The 19166-nt window shown below is 42.6% G+C and overlaps 1 protein-coding gene across 5 annotated transcripts in view; it reads right to left on the reverse strand.

Annotated features, from left to right (window-relative positions):
• The window catches only part of IL1RAPL2 (interleukin 1 receptor accessory protein like 2), a 556797-nt gene that overhangs the window by 477646 nt on the left and 59985 nt on the right, over nt 1-19166 (reverse strand). The window contains exon 1 of one of the 5 annotated variants that reach the window (XM_054038770.1): nt 13605-13631. The exons of the other annotated variants lie outside the window; for them this stretch is intronic. The gene's annotated coding sequence lies outside the window, so the exon portion shown is untranslated. Of the gene's footprint in view, nt 1-13604; nt 13632-19166 lie in introns of those variants that run through there. 5 annotated transcript variants of the gene reach the window in all.

A 19166-nucleotide genomic window follows, 5' to 3' on the forward strand; every position in this document is an offset into this window, starting at 1 on the left:
GTATACAGGCAGTTATGTCTCCATCTGGCTATCAGCACATGATCATACCTGCTGTCAAGGCTGCTTCCCCACTCTGAACTTTAGGGTACAAATGTGGGGGCCTGCATGGAAACTTTTAAGCTTAACTACCAGCTTAGATTTGGTTCGCTGCCACCACTTCCAAAGTGCTAATTCCCTTTCCTGGGTAGCCTTGAGAGACTCTTCACAAATTCCCTGGTGGATACAGATCCAAACCCCTTGGATCTTAAAACAAGGAAAAATCAATCAGGTTTTTAAAAGAAGGCTTTTAATTAAAGAAAAAGGTAAAAATCATCTCTGTAAAATTAGGATGGAAAATAACTTTACAGGGTAATCAATCCCCTCTAGCCTTAGGTTCAAAGTTACAGCAAACAGAGAAACACTCTAGCAAAAAGGTACATCTACAAGTTGAGAAAACAAAGATAAAAACTAACACGCCTTGCCTGGCTGTTTACTTACAAGTTTGAAATATGAGAGACTTGTTTAGAAAGATTTGGAGAGCCTGGATTGATGTCTGGTCCCTCTCAGTCCCAAGAGCGAACAACCCCCCTCCCCCAAAAGAGCACAAACAAAAGCCTTCCCCCCACCAAGATTTGAAAGTATCTTGTCCCCTTATTGGTCCTTTGGGTCAGGTGTCAGCCAGGTCACCTGAGCTTCTTAACCCTTTACAGGTAAAAGGATTTTGGAGTCTCTGGCCAGGAGGGATTTTATAGTACTGTACACAGGAGGGCTGTTACCCTTCCCTTTATAGTTATGACACCTGCACTCTGATGGGGGTAGTCAGACCCACATTCAAGCAGGGCAAGAAGCAGTTAATGATCTCCTGGAAACAAAAAGTAAAGCTGTCCCTCCCTGACAACACCAGCTATCAGGCCTAGAGATGGAGGCTATAAAAAGAAAGGAAGCTGGCTTCAGGGTGGAGAAAAAGGGATCTGGGGTCTGAGAAAGAGGAACAGAGGGTGGGCTGAGTAACCCTGGTTCAAGGAAAACTAGCAGCAGTCAAGCCCAAAGAGAAGCATTGTCTGGACTCTGTGGGTACACCTACAAGGGGATAAAACCCCTGGAGCAAGGCTGCGGCTGGCCCAGATCAGCTAACTCAGGCTTGAGAGGCTCAGGCTGCAGAGCTGAAAAATTGCTGTGTAGACGTTTGGTCTCAGGCTGGAGCCCGAGCTCTGGCCCCATGTAGACATACTCGGCATCATTTTATAATTCCATTTGTTTGCCAAAAATCAAACTATCAGAAGGGTGACAGGTTCTGAACCTACACAGGATGAATGCTCTGCTCTTAGATGGATACTTCACCTGCACACATGCACTCAGGCACGGTTACTGTGCATGCGAATAAGGCACGGAGTCTTGTACATAATAATGAACCATAGGGTCAGGTGTTTCCTTGGAGATAAGTGAACTTCAGGATGTAAGCACCTTTGGGCATGGAGGTCTGGATTTTCGATTCTAAGACTTGAAAACAACCCTTTAGATGGTGGTTCATAATGGAGACACTGACAGAACCCAAACTATAACCTTTGAAAATGTGACACTGACGTGCTATGCATGTTATGTATGGAGCAACTTGGCGATGGGCTGTTTTTAATACAACATCTTTGTCTCTTTGTCAGGATGGAGGAAAATTAGGTGTCATCATAATGAATGATGAGCATACCTCAAGAGCTTCAAAATTTGGATAAATATCCAAAACTCCAGATGCTCACTGGAAATGTATCTGAAGCTCTTGAACCTGGCCCTCTTGTGAGATTTCTGTCTCTTCTTCCCCACAACGGACTTGCCCACAGTCACACAGCAGTTCAGTGGCAGAGCCAGGACTAGAAGCTAGGTCTCCTGACTCCCATTCCAGGACCCTGTGCACTAGACCAGGCGTGCGCAAACTGTGGGGTGTGTCCCCTCAATGGGGCCGCGGAGGAACATCGGGGGAGCGAGCTGCAACGTCAAGCAGCTCATGCCAGGAGGTGGGAAACAGTGCCACACTTCCAGCCCAGCTCCACCCCCAACTCCACCTTCAGCCCAAGCTCTGCTGCTGAGAAAGTCAGGGCTGTGCAGTAACAGAATATAGAAGCCAGGTCTCCTCCATTAATGGTAAGGGGGGAGGCACACAACCAGGGCCGGCTCCAGGCACCAGCTTACCAAGCAGGTGCTTGGGGCAGCCACCTCAGAGAAGGGTGGCACGTCCAGCTCTTTGGCGGCAATTCGGTGGACGGTCCCTCACTCCTGCTCGGAGTTTTTTTTTGTTTGTTTGTTTGGCTGCTTGGGGCGGCCAAAACCCTGGAGCCGGCTCTGCACACAACAATTGGAAAGGTTTGCGCACCACTGCACTAGACTGTCGCATGTCGATAGCGTGCCTCTTGTAGAATAGGAAGAAACCCTGGGAGCATTTGAAATCCTGGAAGAGCACCAGGGAGTATCCTCCCCTGTACACCATTTTTTAAAAATACCTGGCATTTGGTGCAATGCCATCTGTTCTGGTGACAAATAAAAATTATTACTCTGTAATAATTTTTCTTCTGGGCTGCAGGTGCAACTCTTCTCGGCCAGATATTAGCAGTATATACTGAAGGAGCATGAGCTTTCTCAGGGACAATGAACCCTCCCTTCCACTAGGTGGTGGGATTTTAACAAGGGGCTCCTCCAGGCCCCCAGTGTGATTCACACAAAGAGCAGTACACAACATTCTCATGTCCGAATATTCCTCTCTTTTACACTTGAATCTTGTTGCCATTCTGCATAAGAAAATATGCAATTCTTACTAAATGCCACTACACAGTAGATTGTTATTAATGTGCTCGTTATGGCTGTGAAACATTATTTCCATTACATAACTATCTTACTTTCTCAACATTACAATAGGATACCATCGTAAATATCTTATAATGCCCACTGACCTACCTATCACCTTGTAATGGAAGCAATCATCTCGGATGTTGCCCTTTTTGAATTCTCCAGCTGTCTTGATTCATTAACAAACTGTTACGTGTTCCTGGTTGAACAGTGAAAATGTCCTGTTCTCCCATTTCATAAGTAGCCTCTCTCTCCCTTCAGCTCATCATTTAATCAATGCTAATTTCATAGCACTGTGAACTTCTCATGAAATGAGCACAAATGCCAACAAGTTTTCTGATTGCCAATGTTTGTTGTAAATGTTATTTCCCATGCCATATTTTTGTAATAGAACAGCATTTGTAATAGAACGAGATTTGTATTAGAACTGTGTGCGCTATTTCAAAATCCATAACAATAAAAGGCATATATAGCAGGAATCTACTGCCATTCACATGAATTGATTCAATTAAATAGTGTATTTAAAAAATACAGACAAATCACCCCCTAATAGCTCTGTGGAAGAGTCTACTCACCACAGGCACATTCCCTCATGGCTGGGCAGGGTGTAGCCGCTCTCCTCCTTCTGTGCGGCCCCCTGCTGACAGTCATTCTATCCCTACAGTGGTCTACCTCTTCTTCTGACTTGGCTCTCCAATCAGGTCACTTTTAGTACTGCCCCTTCCAGGAAATCCCAGTCCAACATACCAGACGCCTGGCAGCATCACACCAAAAGTTCAAGCTTTTGGGCCTGACTGTTCTTGGCTCCAGGGTCTTCAGGCCCCTGTCCTAGGTGGGCTGGTAGGAAAACTCCAGGCCCACCCTGGGTTCCAGCCCAAGGACCACGTATGAAGCAGATTTAGGCCTTCTACTGTATCCTTGGGCTGCTTCCTACCATGGCCTGGAGCAAAGCTTTTCTCACAGTCTCTTCTCCAGGACACAAAGGCGATCAAAATTAGTTGAGGAACAAATGAAACAAAAGCGGTCTGTACCAAGCCTACCTGCCCCAAGTCAGCTCTGGCACTTGGAGTCTCTAGCTAAGCTCTTGCTCCAGCTGATCCTCCCTTCACAGGCTCTCTCAAATCTACTCCCTCTCCCAGTCAGCCACCACTGAGCAGGGCTTTTTCCTCTTATCTCTTCCCTCCGAGCTGGACACCTGGCACAGGTATAACCAGGTGGGTTGATTGGACCCACAGGTGCTCATTAGCCTCTTCCTCATCAGCATGGGGTCTATTTACCCCATCTCACACATATTTTGGAATATCATTGCTGAGGGGGAAAAAGTCCATAGTTAGCGGACAATAAAAGCATGTGGAATTATTGAAAGACACAAATATGACACACATGAGTTTCTCTTTAGTACAGAACCCAGAAGCATACTGGATTATAGTAACTAAGGAAAGTTGGGTTTTTTTTATTGTGAACTCATTGTCAGTACTGGAAACTGAAAGCCAGACACCGAGCAATTAGCAACTGCTTTTAAGCATCAGACTGCTAGATATGTGGACTGTATGTGATGACATTTTAATATACAATGAAACTGGACTTAAGTGACTACCCAAGGTACCAAGAAAAATTGGTTGTCTGCTAGTGGATGGGCTTTTAGTTCTAAATAGTACTGGAAGCCTGGGGGATAATTCAAAATGATCCTCCAAGGCAGCAAGTTGCGCACTAAACACCACCATCTCCTCTAAGCATCTCGCAGTGTTTATATTTCATTATGAAGTATCAGTGGCTTATCAAAGAGCAACATCCTGAAGGGTGATGGACTCCCCCAAAGTCAGCATCACTGAAATCAAATGCAAGGGCCATTAACACCTCAAGGATGTACCTCACAAGGTCCCACCCTAATCGAGCACAATAAAAATAAAGCACACAGGGTGAAACCCTGTTTCCATTGATATTAATGGAGAAACTCCCATGGACTTCACTGCAACCACTATTTCACCCAATCAATTAGCATATTGCAGAGTTTCTCAATTCCCGCAATCACAAGGGTGCAACAACCACTGTTTTTGCCTTTACAAATACTTTAGGTGAAGGAGTGAAGATTCGGAATGGAAATGCACACTGCTGCGTGTTATATTCCAGGGGAAACAAATGTTGTGGGTAACAAACTCAAATCAGTTCTGTGGGGATTCCTGCTCAGTATGTAGCCTATCCCAAAGATTGCCCCATTTTGGAGACTGCAGAACAAGAGTGGGTCAAGAAGGGCTCTAAAACCAAAAGTTCTGATTTGAAAACACTGCCTCCCCCAAAGAACACCTGAGCAAGCCATGCACAATGACTGGGTTGGTTGTAGGGTGACCAGACGTCCCGATAAAATCGGGACTGTCCCAATTTTTAGGCATTTGTCCCGCATCCTGATCGATGTTTAGTTGGGACGCAATTTGTCCCGATGTTTTGCATTCCTGGGGGGTTTTTTTGTTTGGTTGGTTGGTTTTTTGTTTTGTTTTGTTCCGCCGGCGGGACTCCTTCCCCCTCCTCCCCCCCCCCCCCATGTGTCCCGATATTTTCTTCATCCCATCTGGTCACCCTAGTTGGTTGATCCTCTTGGCTACATTTTTCCACATAAAAAGGAAGAGATCCTATCAAAAATGGTCTTATCGTGAAGACTATATAGGATCTCTCTCAGGATGGGTTTGATTCCCAGCTCTGCCACAGACTTCATATATGACCTTGGGCAAGTCTCTGTCTGTGCCTCACAAGGCCCCACCCCCATCTGTAAAATGGGGACAATAATATTACCTATTTTGACTGTGAGCTCAGTGAGGCAAGGAATGACTTACTATGTATACATCTCGCACTACGAGGTCCCAGTCTCGATTGGGACCTCTAGGTTCTATTGAAATACAAAATGAACAACAACAAGCAGCCACAGAAGAGGTAGTAAAATTAGATTGCACCTGAAGGAATACAATGGCAGAAAATCAGAAGAATAACTAATTTAATCTTTACAAGATGCTTGTGACCTTTGGACAAAAAGTACCATAAAAGACTAAAGACTTATCATTTGGTGTCACAAATAGCATATATAAACTTAAAATACAAAAATCCACAATCTAAACACAGGTCCTGAATCACACAGAAGTTTCTTTTGTTATCTAAGTTATCTAACCATGAGGCCGCTTGATGATTATTTTTTTAAACTACTTCACTAAATTACTACCTGTAATGCTGTTATGAAAACAGGAAGAACCAGAAACGTCTAATGCTTTGTTAGACTACAGGTTTACCACAAGCCTTCAGCACATTATGAACTTTGCACACATGCGCCAAACCAAAAAAAAAAAAAAAACGTAGTGCCCTATGATGCACTGTTGTGACAGCAGAACACTGACAAGACCTTACATTGTGCAAATGCCATCCAAAGGCTCGGGTCTTTCTTTCAGTTTGCTTCCCTGATCTTACAAAATGAAATGGTGCATTCTAAAAAATAAAACAAAAACCTTTAGCTTTAGAAAGAGCCAGTTGGCAGGAGGCCATCTGCTGTGCCAGGATGAATCTATGTGCAGTCAACTGATTAATTAGTGACTACATCTGTTTAAAGGTACACTTCACTAGCTTGTGATATGTGAGCCACTAACCTTTTAAGATTTTTGAGCTTATTCTTAGGCAGGGGTAAGTCCTCATTCCCTGGCAGAAGCTAATTCAGTGCCCAGCAGTGGGATCCTTTTGCAAGAAACCATCTGTTTTATTCTTCTCCCAATGACATTCTAAAATCTCTGGCAACCTCCCTAAACGCACCCAATAAATTCTGGCGTGTAGGCGTATTCAGCAGACCAACAAACAGAAAAATAATTCAAATACAGCACTATTCATCTTGCACTTACTTGGGTTTTCTATCACAACAAGTAGTGACGGGCCTCAGCACAAAGTTTAGATCCAGAGGATCTAGTTCTAGAATCTAGTTCAGGCCCAACTCCAGACACCAGCCACAGTGGGGATTTTATTAAAGAGAGAAATTGTTCCTGGCCCTTGTACAAGAAGTGCCAGCAAAGAGGCTACTGCGAAATTCCGACCACCACTCATTCTCTCTAGCACAGGGCAGTCGATAGGACACAAGAGACCTGGGTTCTATTCCAGGCTCTGCCATTGAACTGCTGTATGAACTTGGGCAACTCACTTCACTGTTTTCTAGCAATCCTGTCTGCTTAATGCTGAGGCAGGGACAGCCTCTTACCAAAGATTTGTACAGAACCTAGCACAATGTTGATTCAGTCTTCTAGGTGCTAATACAATACAAACAAACAACAGCATCAGCTGCCACCTGGAGTTGCAAATCACCCCAAAGAGGTCCATAAGGGACATGTTGCATCCTTCTAAGATATTTTCCATTCCTTTTGCAGTATGTTTGTACAATATGGTAATCAAATAATTCACTATTTGATCGTGGACAAATCACAAGTGGAAGAAACAGTTTATTCACTGAATTTAGCTATCAATAGGTCACCTGTACCTACAGCCTGTTCTTGATTCAGAGCAGGGACTCGAGCCTGGATCTCCCACATCCCAGCTGAGTACCCTAAGCATCAGCTGTAGAATTAGGCTCGCTCTTCTGTTGGAGCTGTTCTGCTCTGTATAAATAGTCTCGAGGCAAGAGAGACTGGCACTGTAGACCAGTAATTTGGGCATTTTCCTGGAATGTGAGAGACCCTGCTTCATTTCCCTGCTCCAAATCAGGCAGAACACCTTTTTATTTCTTTGGATGAAACTTTTGTCAAGAAAGTTTCTCGAGTCCAGGATGGAATTTCTGCTCAAAGCCAAAGAGAGATACCCATCCCAGACTAGCCAATGGTGTTTTCAAGCTCCAGTCCAAATTCGGTATAGCAGAGACTCTGGGTGGGGAGCGTGTCTCACTCCTGTATTTTCCAAAATCTTTTTAAAAGATCTTAGTTTAGTGCCACATCAAGATGAACCAATGTCAAAACCTCCGAATTTTTCACCTAACAGAATTCTTGTTTTCCAGCCAGACCTCATGATGAACTTTTTCTGGTATTCCAAACTGCCAATTTCAAATCAGTAGTTGTGCTTTCCTATTTCTATATCCTTCCTGGAATCTCCCTGACCATAACTATATTGTCACCCCCAACCATTGATCATACATTAATATGCTATAGGATAATCATACACCTTCCAAACTAGAAGTTGGTACATTGTCAGTACAATCCCTTATTACAAATACCTATGGGCTGACTTGAGCCTGGAGGATGAACTGAAAGATTATTTGCCTATTAAGTATTATCTCCACCAGGCGCCTTCATCCTCATATGCAGTATATATGTTGCCAGCCATTTCCAGATGCTAATGCACAGTAATTTTCCTCAGTACCTTATGCGTAACACAAAATAGCTGAAAGCTACGGTAGTTTGTGGCCTTCTTTGCTTTCTGTCATCCAGAGCTCTGTGTCATCTCCTTCCCATTCAGTGGCAATAAAAATAAAATGCTCATCAATCTCTCTAGAAAATCCTTGTCCGCTTTCATTGCTAGGAACTGCATTCTGAAAGGGCTAGCTTTCTAGTACTCCAACATCCCACCAAGTTTCCCAGAACATCAGCCCAGCCTGTCACCTGTGACTCATGGAGGTCCTAATTGATCTACTTTTCTTAAGTCATTTGTTCAGGTATTATAGGCTCCTTGAGTGCTCTGGGAACAATTTGCCCTTCTCTAGACCTGCTGCTCATAGCCAAGAGACCTCACAGGTGGTCTTGTTGGATGAAACCCTTTCCTATTGAGTCACTGTCTGGTTGATAAAGCAGTTTAAAGCATTTGGTACCCAACATTTATCAAGACATTGTTAAAGCGGATTCTCCCCCATATTTTGGTGCATAAACAGCTGGGGCAATTCATTCTCTTCCTGTCTACGTTGCTTAAAAGGAGCCTCAAAACACAGAAAGCTTCCTCCAGAACTGTGTGAGGCTCCCAAAATCAACAAAGCCCCTAAGCTTTGCTGAATCAGGCCTTGCTTTCCATTCCATCTACAGATGCCCCATGCCTGCCCCCTCCCCCTAGCATACAACAAAGGCTGTATTCGGTTTTGACTCCTTCCATCTTGTCTACCATCTCCAGAAGACAGGATGTGCCTCCTGCTGAAACAACACACAAATCTATCGGTGTTTTTTAAAGAGCAGGTTTGAAATTTTTGCCACCATGTTCATTGAATAAGTGGAAAACATGCATCATCATCTAATAAGCAGCATGCTTTGTGAGGGGCATGGAGTCCCTAGTGTTACTTCAATGTAAATAACAGGTCCCTATTCCCTGTTGGAGAATATAGATAGATATAAGTGCAGATGGGCTGAAGCCACATCAGGAATTTGATACTGATTCTAACTTGATAACAATTTGGGTGGGTCTGGATTAACCCATTAGGTACATCTGGGCTAGATACAAGGCTCGGCTGAAGCAGTAAATTTTCCAACATTTGGCAGATTTTGAGTGTTAGGAGCTCTACTGCGAGAGGATTGTTTTGTTTTGATTTGGTTTTCACTGGGGAGGGGGCTCTAGGTGGTTATTTCCCAGTAACAAAGACCCAGAACAACTCCTTCGACTCCAAAAGTCAAGTGTTTAATCCTTCTGTGAAAGATTTATTAAAAATAAATAAATAAAACCAGCATTAAAAAACAAGAACGAGGTAATTCATATACATAACCACTCCCCTCTTTCAACAGCATAAAGGTTATGGCTCAGTGTGACAGAACCCCAGCAACTCAGAGGAAAGGCCAACTTTCTGCTCTTAACTCATGTCGTGGTGCCCTTTGTTTTCATAGCTGCTAATGCGAAGGACAGAGTGTCAACTTTAATTTTGAAATTCCTGGCTCTTGTCAGTTTGTGTCACAGTGTTAAGTGGTTTTGATTATTTGGTGTCAACTTTATTTATTTAAAGCATTTCCAGTATTTGCATTTGCTTTTCTTTAAAATGTATAGCCAATCTTTTTTTTTTTTTTTTTTTTTTTTTTAAACCAAAAAGTCTTACTCCCAAGGATTAATAGGGCCACATTGGTATTGACCAACGGCTGTTACCATGCGACCCGGTCATATGCATTTGATAGTTCCCATCCACATCACCAGTAATGTCATTACAGTTGGCATTTAGCACCCAGGCTGGCAGGCTCTACAAAGAATCCAAGAACGTGAATAGAATTTAGACTGAAACACCCCCTCCTCTCTGCAGGATTCCTTCAAGATAAGGTGGAGGCACACTGGCTTGTACTGCTACTGACCTCCCTCTGCTGCAGATAAATAGAAGACTTCCTTTGCCAGTGCGGTCCATCCCACAGCGTTCATCAGCACTACAATCAATTTAAAAATGTGTAAAAAAAACAAGACAAAAAACCACACCCAAACTGCAAGAGTTCAGTGTTTCAGTGGAGTGTTGGCAGTGGCATGATGGGAAAGCATTTCAGAATTTCAGACACGACATTCATTCACCTTTGCACTGTAACTGATTTCAGTTGTCTTTGATGAACAACATGACTGCAGAAGCACGCTCTTTCCTCATATATGAGCTGCAAGCATGAAAAAAATGACAGCATTTGTCTTCACCTTTTTCCTCATTACTCCCAATTGGACTGAATATCATTTCTGAACCAGCATGCCAGATACATCCGGCAAAATGCACTCTACTGCTACCCAACGTGTTTTGCACAGCAAAACCCTCAAGGTGAAAAGATATGCTCTAGTTCAATCACAAGTGGTTGGGGTAGAATAGATGAATGAAACAGCGTGTGAAATCTATGGTCTGTGTAATACAGAAAGTTATACTAGATTATCACAAAGGTCTCTTCAAGATTTAAAGTTTGATCCCACAACGCGCTGGTTTTATGTTGGTGAAAATCCATTTAGATCAGCGACGTTACTCCGGATTTATGCTGGTACATGTGAGATCAGAATCAGTCACTTGTGCTTTCTAAGGGATTTAGGCACTTGAAAAGGATGTCTCTAGAGCACAGTAGCTGGGGGAGGGACCAATAGTGAATGGCTTCAAGAAAGAGGGATTTTTTTTTTTTTTTTAAGATATTCCTTAACTTTGACTAAGAGTTTTCTTAAAATTACAGAAAGCTTTTAAGTTAATCCTGAAACAGCTGAATCATTGTCAACACTGTAAGGATCTCTTTCCACTAAATTCACATCCAACCTCAGAGAGCGGTGCACATTATTAAGTTTTATTCTTCCCATTAAATATATGTCGCCGATTAAACTTCAATACAGGTGCGCATGGGTTAGGAATCACACTTTTATATTTTGCATGCAGATTAGTCCTACTTGAATCTGCATACATTTGCTATGCATCACTGCAAAAAATGAATGCTCAAGCAACTTTTATTTTTATCTAATCAAATCACTGCTTAATGAAAAACGAGTGACTGCACTCAAAGGTGCACTGAGGTGGACTCCAGGGATCAACCTCAATGGAAGCATTTACTATTCAGCAGCCTGTGTAGAAGTCTCTCTAGCCTCACAGGGTAGGTTTAGGCTGCAGGAAGAAACCCGTGGTACCAAGATTCAGAGCCTAGGTCAGCTGACTCAGGCTGCGGAGCTAAAACATGCAGTATAGACATTTGGGCTTGGGCTGGAGCCCAGGCCTTGAGACCCTCCCCAGCCACCGGTCTCAGAACCTGAGCTCCAGCCTGAGCTCAAAAGATCTACACTGCAATTTTGTGGCCCTACAGCTGGAACCCAGCGAGCCCAAGTCAGCTGATCTAGGTCAACCACAGCCATGCCATAGGTCTTAACACTGTGTAGACATGCCAGTTTTTTTAACTATGGGTAGGGGTCAGCACTTTCAGCAGATCAGTTCTTCTGTCTGCCCAGGGATAGAAAAGATACCGGATCTTATTCACAAATGAAATGGGCTGGGCCAAAAAAGGAAGTACTATTGCACTTCAGGATATTCCAGTAATTAAGGCACCAAACTAAAACTCGGGAAACCTGGGTTCAAATCCCTCCTCTGAGAGAGTTTAGAGAAGTCACTTAGCTTCTCTGTACCCTCTGTAAACTGGGGGAACTCCCTATCCACAGAGATGATGATGTGAAAGTAAATAGATCAAAGCTTGTAAGGCATTCAGATACTGCAGGACTGGGGCCTAATAAATATATTAGGTGAACAGACAGAAGGATATTGCTTGCCATGGCAAAAAAAATGGGTTAAATTATAATCTTGTCACGTCAAAAAACAGTTAATTTACTAAAATTCTGAGAGTCACAGTAAGCTATTTGCAATAGGAAGTTACAAGACAAGTCAAATACCTTTTATTTTACAGTTTACATTAATATTAATTAGCTGAAATTGTTTTAAAGCCATTTAAAAAAAAAAATCCCCTACCCTGCTCTGGACCCACACACACACACACACACACACACACCCTAAATCGTAGGATTTCGTGGAAGGAACAGACTCAGCAGCAGGCTGCCAAGGGTGGCTTCTTTATGGATTAAAGAACAAGTCATCAGAGACTCATCACTGTGATTTCAAAAGCTGGTAGTGAGTTACCTAGAGTTAAGTTCTGTCGTTACAAACTTTAGTGAAGTGACATGGGACCCAGAGTTGGTCAGAAAAGATTTGATCAGACCTCCACTTTCTGTCACTCTGGAAAACCAAGTGCCAGCAGCTGGTGAAGGAAATTAACAGTGCACGTTCTTGTGCAGCAACTCTTTCACTGAAGACCAGTTGGGATGATGAAGGTATTCCATGCATCCCATCTGAGGTACTTACGTTTCCCCCCCCCCCCCCCCCCGTTACTGTTGTATCTGAGCACCTCAATCTTTAATGTATTTATCCTCAACATATTCCACTGAGGTAGAGAAGTGTTATTTCCAATTATAAAATCAGGGTGTAGACTGCACTGAGGAAGAGGATCAAAAGAGTTCTACCCGTTTTGTCACTGGCATGGGGTGCAGCATAGCAACAGAAATCCTCGATACACACAGATGTTATATTTATAGATCATTTTAGCATTTTTACTTTTGTAAGCGCTATTGTGTATCTATCCCCTCTCCAGACTTCTAAGAGCAAAACTTGCAAAAATGCTACAGTTAAGGATATGCTCCTATCACCAAATCAGAAGAGGGACAAAACCGATCTGTTATGTAGCATAATCAGAACAGAGCAGCAGCACCCTTCAGCTTCAATCTACTTCAGAAGGTTATAACCACCAGCAAGGAACATTCTGAAGTTACATTAGGATAGCAATGACAAGTTGTGTCCAGCTCCAGGAGTGACATTTCTCTCAGATGAGAAAAAAAAAGTTCTTTAGATGCTTTCCTCTCATCCCCAAGCAATGGGACTACTCAGTTGTGCCCTTTAGGGACTGGTGAGTCAACGGGACTACTCATGGCTGGAAGTGTTCATAGAAGTAGAGCCATTGATTCTTCAGCATTTATAGTACTCCCAACTTGAAACATCCTCGTCCAGGAGAAAGGACCCTCTTAAGCAGAACCCTTAACTGCAATTTTTCCTCATTCCCCAGGGAGTTGTTTAAGAGGTATTGAAAGAAGAATTTGCAAGAAATTAAATTAAGGAGGAACAAGAACATGCTGCAACTGGCTATAAACAAGTTCCCAAAACTGAGGAAGACAAACTCTCACTTCCACCACATTTCAAGGTCAATTGAACTCTTGAACAAATCACTGAGTCACTACAAGGTTCCAAGACTACACCAATCTGAACGGAAACAGAAATGGCTCAGATCTATACTTCTGCCAGGCTTTTAAACCAAAAAAAAAGACTTAATTCCAGCATGGAATGTCCCTACCTCTCAGTAGAAACAAGGAGTGCTGCAGCTGAACCCTTTCCGCAACAGGAAAAGAATCCATCTTATATTCCCTGAATGTATTCTGTCCTCATGTGCTGACTCAGTGCTAGCTCAGTGCTCAATAAAAATAAAATCTTTAGGTTTTTTTTCCCCTAACAAACACTCTGCTTCCTCCCCGTTCCACCCCCATGTTTTTATGGGGTTATCTCTGGATTGCCAACTATCAACAGAACGGATTGTCTGAAAGCAAAGAAAAAATGTGCATGGTAAACAGAGGCCAAATTGCTCCATCCTGTACTAAAATCCATAGGCAGGGCCTAAGGGGGAGAAAATCTAAGCCCCCCCCCCCCCCCCCCCCCAGACACAATGAAATTCATCCAATTCAGGGGAGGCCAAAACTGCTCGTCAGATATCCAAAGTCAACAAGCACAAATGCCACAATTACTAGTACATTCACGCACATGCAACAGTGAACTTAGAAACTAGGGCCATGATCCTGCAGACATGCAGGAGAACATGGACATGGTTACACCGCCTAAGCATCAGCTGGACTGGGTCCTTGCATCTCAGCTTCCAAAAGACCCCAGAATTCCACACTTGAGCCAACGTTCTCCCATTAGCAGTCAGTAGAGAGGGTCCCCCTTTTTCAGAGGGATGATGCATTTTAGTCCCAAAGTTACTTACATTCCACACAAGTTTGGAATCCCCTCACTTTTACTATTGAAAGTTATTTACATCAGAAAGAAAAAGTCTAAGAAAGAACTATTTAATCCAAAATCCCATTGTATTTCAAGTTACCTGCATGAATACTTTGCATCTCTCATTTTGAGTCTGTCACACACACTGCATCCCACATTTGAGCATTGACAGGTTGAAGAACGTATAACAATTACAATCAAGTTAATGTTACTAAGGCTACAATTTGTTTCCCAAACTCCTATCATGTAATCTCAATTTATTGGACTTTTGACATGTTGTCATAAGACTATCTGACTCTTGTCAGAAATCAGGGCATTTAGTTTCTATATTAATTCATTATAAAAAAGTTTTGTTGTGACATTCTTTAACAACGAATGCTGTTAAGAATCAGCTTTAAATTGACATCATAGCTGAAACATTTGTGGAGATAAAATATTTCACTGATCAAAACTACTGCTTATTCAATAACAGAATTGTACTTGAAAAGAAAATGCCATGTGTGTGTCTGTGTGAGAAAGAGTGAACAAATGAGTGAAAACTGACCGAGAACAAAGTGAATCTGTTAAGTTTATTCTCATTGTCCAGGTTGAACATAATGACAAAAGTAACCAGGCAATGTTATTTGTATCTATTAATTGAGATTTATAAAAATATGTCAAGGTTTAATAGTTTAAAGGTATTTTTATTAATATACATAAATTAGGTTTTTTTAAAATGCATGATTTTTAAACGTGATTGCCATACACAACAGAAGGTATTGTGTAACACTCAAAACAAGAATTTCACAGTCTTACATATGGATAACATAATTAAACATTGGAGACATTAGAAATTCAAATACATTAGCTAGATTGGTTTTGGCTGTTGCTGGGTTTGTTGGCACCATGAGCCTTCTCCTCCCTTTTCCATCATTAACTCAGGGCTAGATGTAAATTGCACAACTGGCTGGGCCTAGTTATCTAAAATTACATGGGACAACGTACTAGAAAAATCTACCTTAGGGAGCAATACCAAATTGGCTGGGATAGACTAGATGCCCTACCAAAGTCAATGGGACTTTTGCCATTGACTTCAATGAGGCTAAAGTTTCACCATGGGTCTTTTCTTTCTGTAATTTGTGGGTTATTGTGATTAGTTACAAACAATTGGTTCACTTTAAACAGCGTAATCTTTTTTGGATACGATGCATGTTTTAAAAAAAGATTACAAAAGTGGTCTAATGAAAGACTCAATCTAGCATTAAAGGGCATCAATCTAAACTTGCGGCTAATTGGGAAGGCTATATTCCCATGTCAAAATACATTAATTTTACTTGCTGCCTGCCACGTGCGCAACTTAACAGCTTTTGTTGCAGCGAAAGTGATCACTTTATGCGGTGCTGATTTTTGGAGAGCCACGCACAAGGGCACTCAACTGGACATGGCTGCTTAATAACCCTGGAGTCACAACTGCAGATGTCTACATGAACACTAACTTTGAGCGGGTAGCAGATGGTTAGGAAGCTCTTACTGAGAAAGCTGTAACTATTTCCAAAAGTAAAACAGCAAGTAGCTTTTGTGTATCAATGATGTTCACCATATGGTAAGCATGACTGAATATTTTAGACGAAAATCAAATTATTACATTTACATTGAACAGAACCAAAACCAATTAATGGTATGGCTGAACTTTATGATAAGTAACAGAGAAGGTTCATAGAACTAATGCTTAATGCTCTTTGGAAGGGGAACAGAGACACAGACCAAATGAATGAGTGTTCTTAAGATCGAGACACAAAACCCATTCTAAGCAATTTGCTGCTTTGAAGATGCACCAACATTGAGAGGAAACTGACATTTCAAGGCATTAAATCCAAATAAAAAGATGTAAATGCAACAATCATGCCACATTGACACTAATTAATGGATTATATGCTATAATGTTTCACAGGCCATAAATGGGCATATGTTTATACATAAGCTTTCCACACAAAAAACAGCCACAAACCAACAGCACAGCACCATACGCTTCTCCGGTCGATCACAGCACACATACGCACGCAAACGCTAGGCATTAGAGAGACGATGTTCTTCACAGAATGAGAACAAGCACCGCTGGCTTTCAAAGAAAACATTCTGCCAGTGAACTACAGGCTCAACTGCACAGGCTTAAAAGCAAGAGAGCCACTGTTACAATAGCGTTCACAAAAATCACTGAAATGCTTGATGTGCACAGCACCTGCACCGAGTACGCCTGCCTGACCCGTACAATAGCTAGAGCCAACAAGACGATGGTTTCAAAGCCACAGAGAAGTGAGACACCTTGGCCATAGCAGTTTGAAAAAGCAGATTATATACAGTGGGTGCCAGTAGCAGAACGTTCACCATCTGCTTCTCCCTGGGAAGGTTAGCAGCAAGGTACTTCATTCTGCCTGCTCCATGAAGTATTCCAGTTAAACTGATGACTACATGCGGCATGAGTCACATGACATCACCTTAGATCACATGATGAAATTAACTTTCTCTGACAAGTGAAGTGACATGGGCTGCTCGGCATCACCTCCAGTATTTAAAGAAACACTGCTCTTTTAGTAACTGGACAGCACATGTTTAGTCACAGGTAGCAACATCAAATACCCACCTTTGGCTCCCCCAAAGAGCATCTACTGATTCCCAGCATAATAAGCAGTTCAAGTACATGGTGGGTATCTGTTAATTAAGTGACCCGGACATAACCATATGTAGACTCTTTCCCAGAAGTCTAGTCACTCTACTGTGTTAGGGCTGGGTGAAGTTTTGTCAGAAAGCGAAGATTCAGATCAACCAAAACATTTTAGGAATTCATGTTGATTTTGGCACTTTTTTCAGTCAGAGACATTTTTTGTTGGAAACATCAAAACGGTTCATTTCAACGTTTCCCAAACAAAACGTTGGGTTTTTGAGCTAGATTCACAAGGAGACTTAGGCGCCATTCACAAAACAAAGGAGGAGCTAGTGCCTTATGCCCAATAACTACTGATCAGGGCACTCACTGGGATGCGGGAGGCCCAGGTTTGAATCTGTGCTCTGGAGCCAGGACTTGAAGCCAGCTCTCCCGATAAGTGCCCCAATCACCAGGTTATTGGCTATTCTCTCACAGTCTCTCCTGTTGAAACTGTACCACTTTGTACAAACAAACAAACTCACTCACTCAGTGGGTCTGAGAATGACTCTATAACCTGATGGTTAAGGCATTCAGCTGGGATATGGGAATCCTGGGTTCAAGACCCTGCTCTGCAGCAGATAGAGGTGGGACTGAACGTGAGTTTCCCACATCCTGAGTGAGTGGTCTAACCCCTGGGCTATCAGATAAAAAGGGAGATGCCACTACGGTTCTATAACTGGGGCCTGAAAACAACACGTTTCAGGGCTAACAAAGCATTTCATTCAACGTCAAACAATTTTTTCCTTGACTTTTCCAATTCATTGGTAATCCCCTCAAAAAACTCTAAAATAATTACCAACCAATGGGTGGGGGGGGCAAGTATTTTTCAGCACTGCCCACGAACCAATAAAATCAGTTGTACTCTTTATCAGCACATAGGCTTATGAGGGAAATGGGCGGCATCTTAATTCCATTGGAGTCAATGGTAGAACTTTGTGTTTCATTTTGGGTTCCAGTGAACCTGAAAGCTTAAAGGGGAACTCCTCTGGAACTGCTCTGTCCCATTTCCCACCCACAAATCAGCCTCGGTTCATGCTGAGTCCGCACTGGCTTTGCTCAACGGTTCTGGGCCCCTCACCTCACACAGGAATTGATGACAGCGCCTCAAAGAATCAAGTCTTAATTCAACAAAGCACCTTCTATATACTTCCCCCATTGAATGTATCATCAATGGGGGTGGAGGAAATTGGGCCCTTAGAAGTTTGATGAAGTCTTGCAGTCCAGAGCATGGCAATGGTTTCATACTCAAATATCTTTGTATTTTCCTACATAGAGAGGCTATAATGATCACTATTGGCATGTTTGAATTTCTTTTAAGTCCACTGCTGATCGTCACAGCCAGAGATGGTCCCCGTTATGCCAGGATTTGTTATTTCCTACTGTCAGAGAGGACTCTTCCAAAACACAGGTCATTGTGATACATAGTTTTCAGCAATGTAGAACTGAAAAGGGGGGAGGGAAGCACAACACACCCCAAACGAAAAGCAGCTTCACAATTCGGGAGAGAACTACGAGCTTCTGTAGGATGCAACAGGAGTCAGATAGACTACATCAATTCTGCAGAAATAGAAAGGTATTAATGCTCATTCCCTGTCTTTCAAGCAATCAGCACTAGATCATCCCACCACCACAGAACCCCCTCTGAGTAGTAGTACTTTATACTAATCCCTCTCTCACGCACACACTCCCTCCCACTCTCCATCTGCTCCAGCCCCTCCTCCCCCATTTAAAGTAGTGGGTGACAATAACATAGTCTTCCCTTTAGACAGCTACCTCATCTGCAGTTTCTTCCTGGTTGCATTAACATAAATGGTAGGCAGCCTTTCGGTATCCCCTTCACTTGGATTGCTATCATGTACGTAATCTCTAAGCAACTCTGACACTTTTAGTGTTGAGTTCACATAGTGGCAAATTTGGAACAAGATGCCTCTGATTAGGATGCTCAAGAAGCAGATTCCTCGGCCGTCTCTCAATCATTGCCCTGATAAAGCCTGTGCAATGGGAAATGAGCACATGCCCCATCCCAATATTTTATCCAAAGCAAGGGCACCACTCTGCAGCTTTCCTGGCCAATGGTCACACACTATATATTGAAGACATGTGTTGCTCAGACAGCATGCAGAGTTAAAACAAATCAAAGCCATTTTCCTCACAAAAGCTAGAAGACATGACAGAGGTTTC

This window comes from Malaclemys terrapin, chromosome 9 (genome assembly GCF_027887155.1).
Source record: "Malaclemys terrapin pileata isolate rMalTer1 chromosome 9, rMalTer1.hap1, whole genome shotgun sequence".
NCBI lineage: Eukaryota > Metazoa > Chordata > Testudines > Emydidae > Malaclemys > Malaclemys terrapin.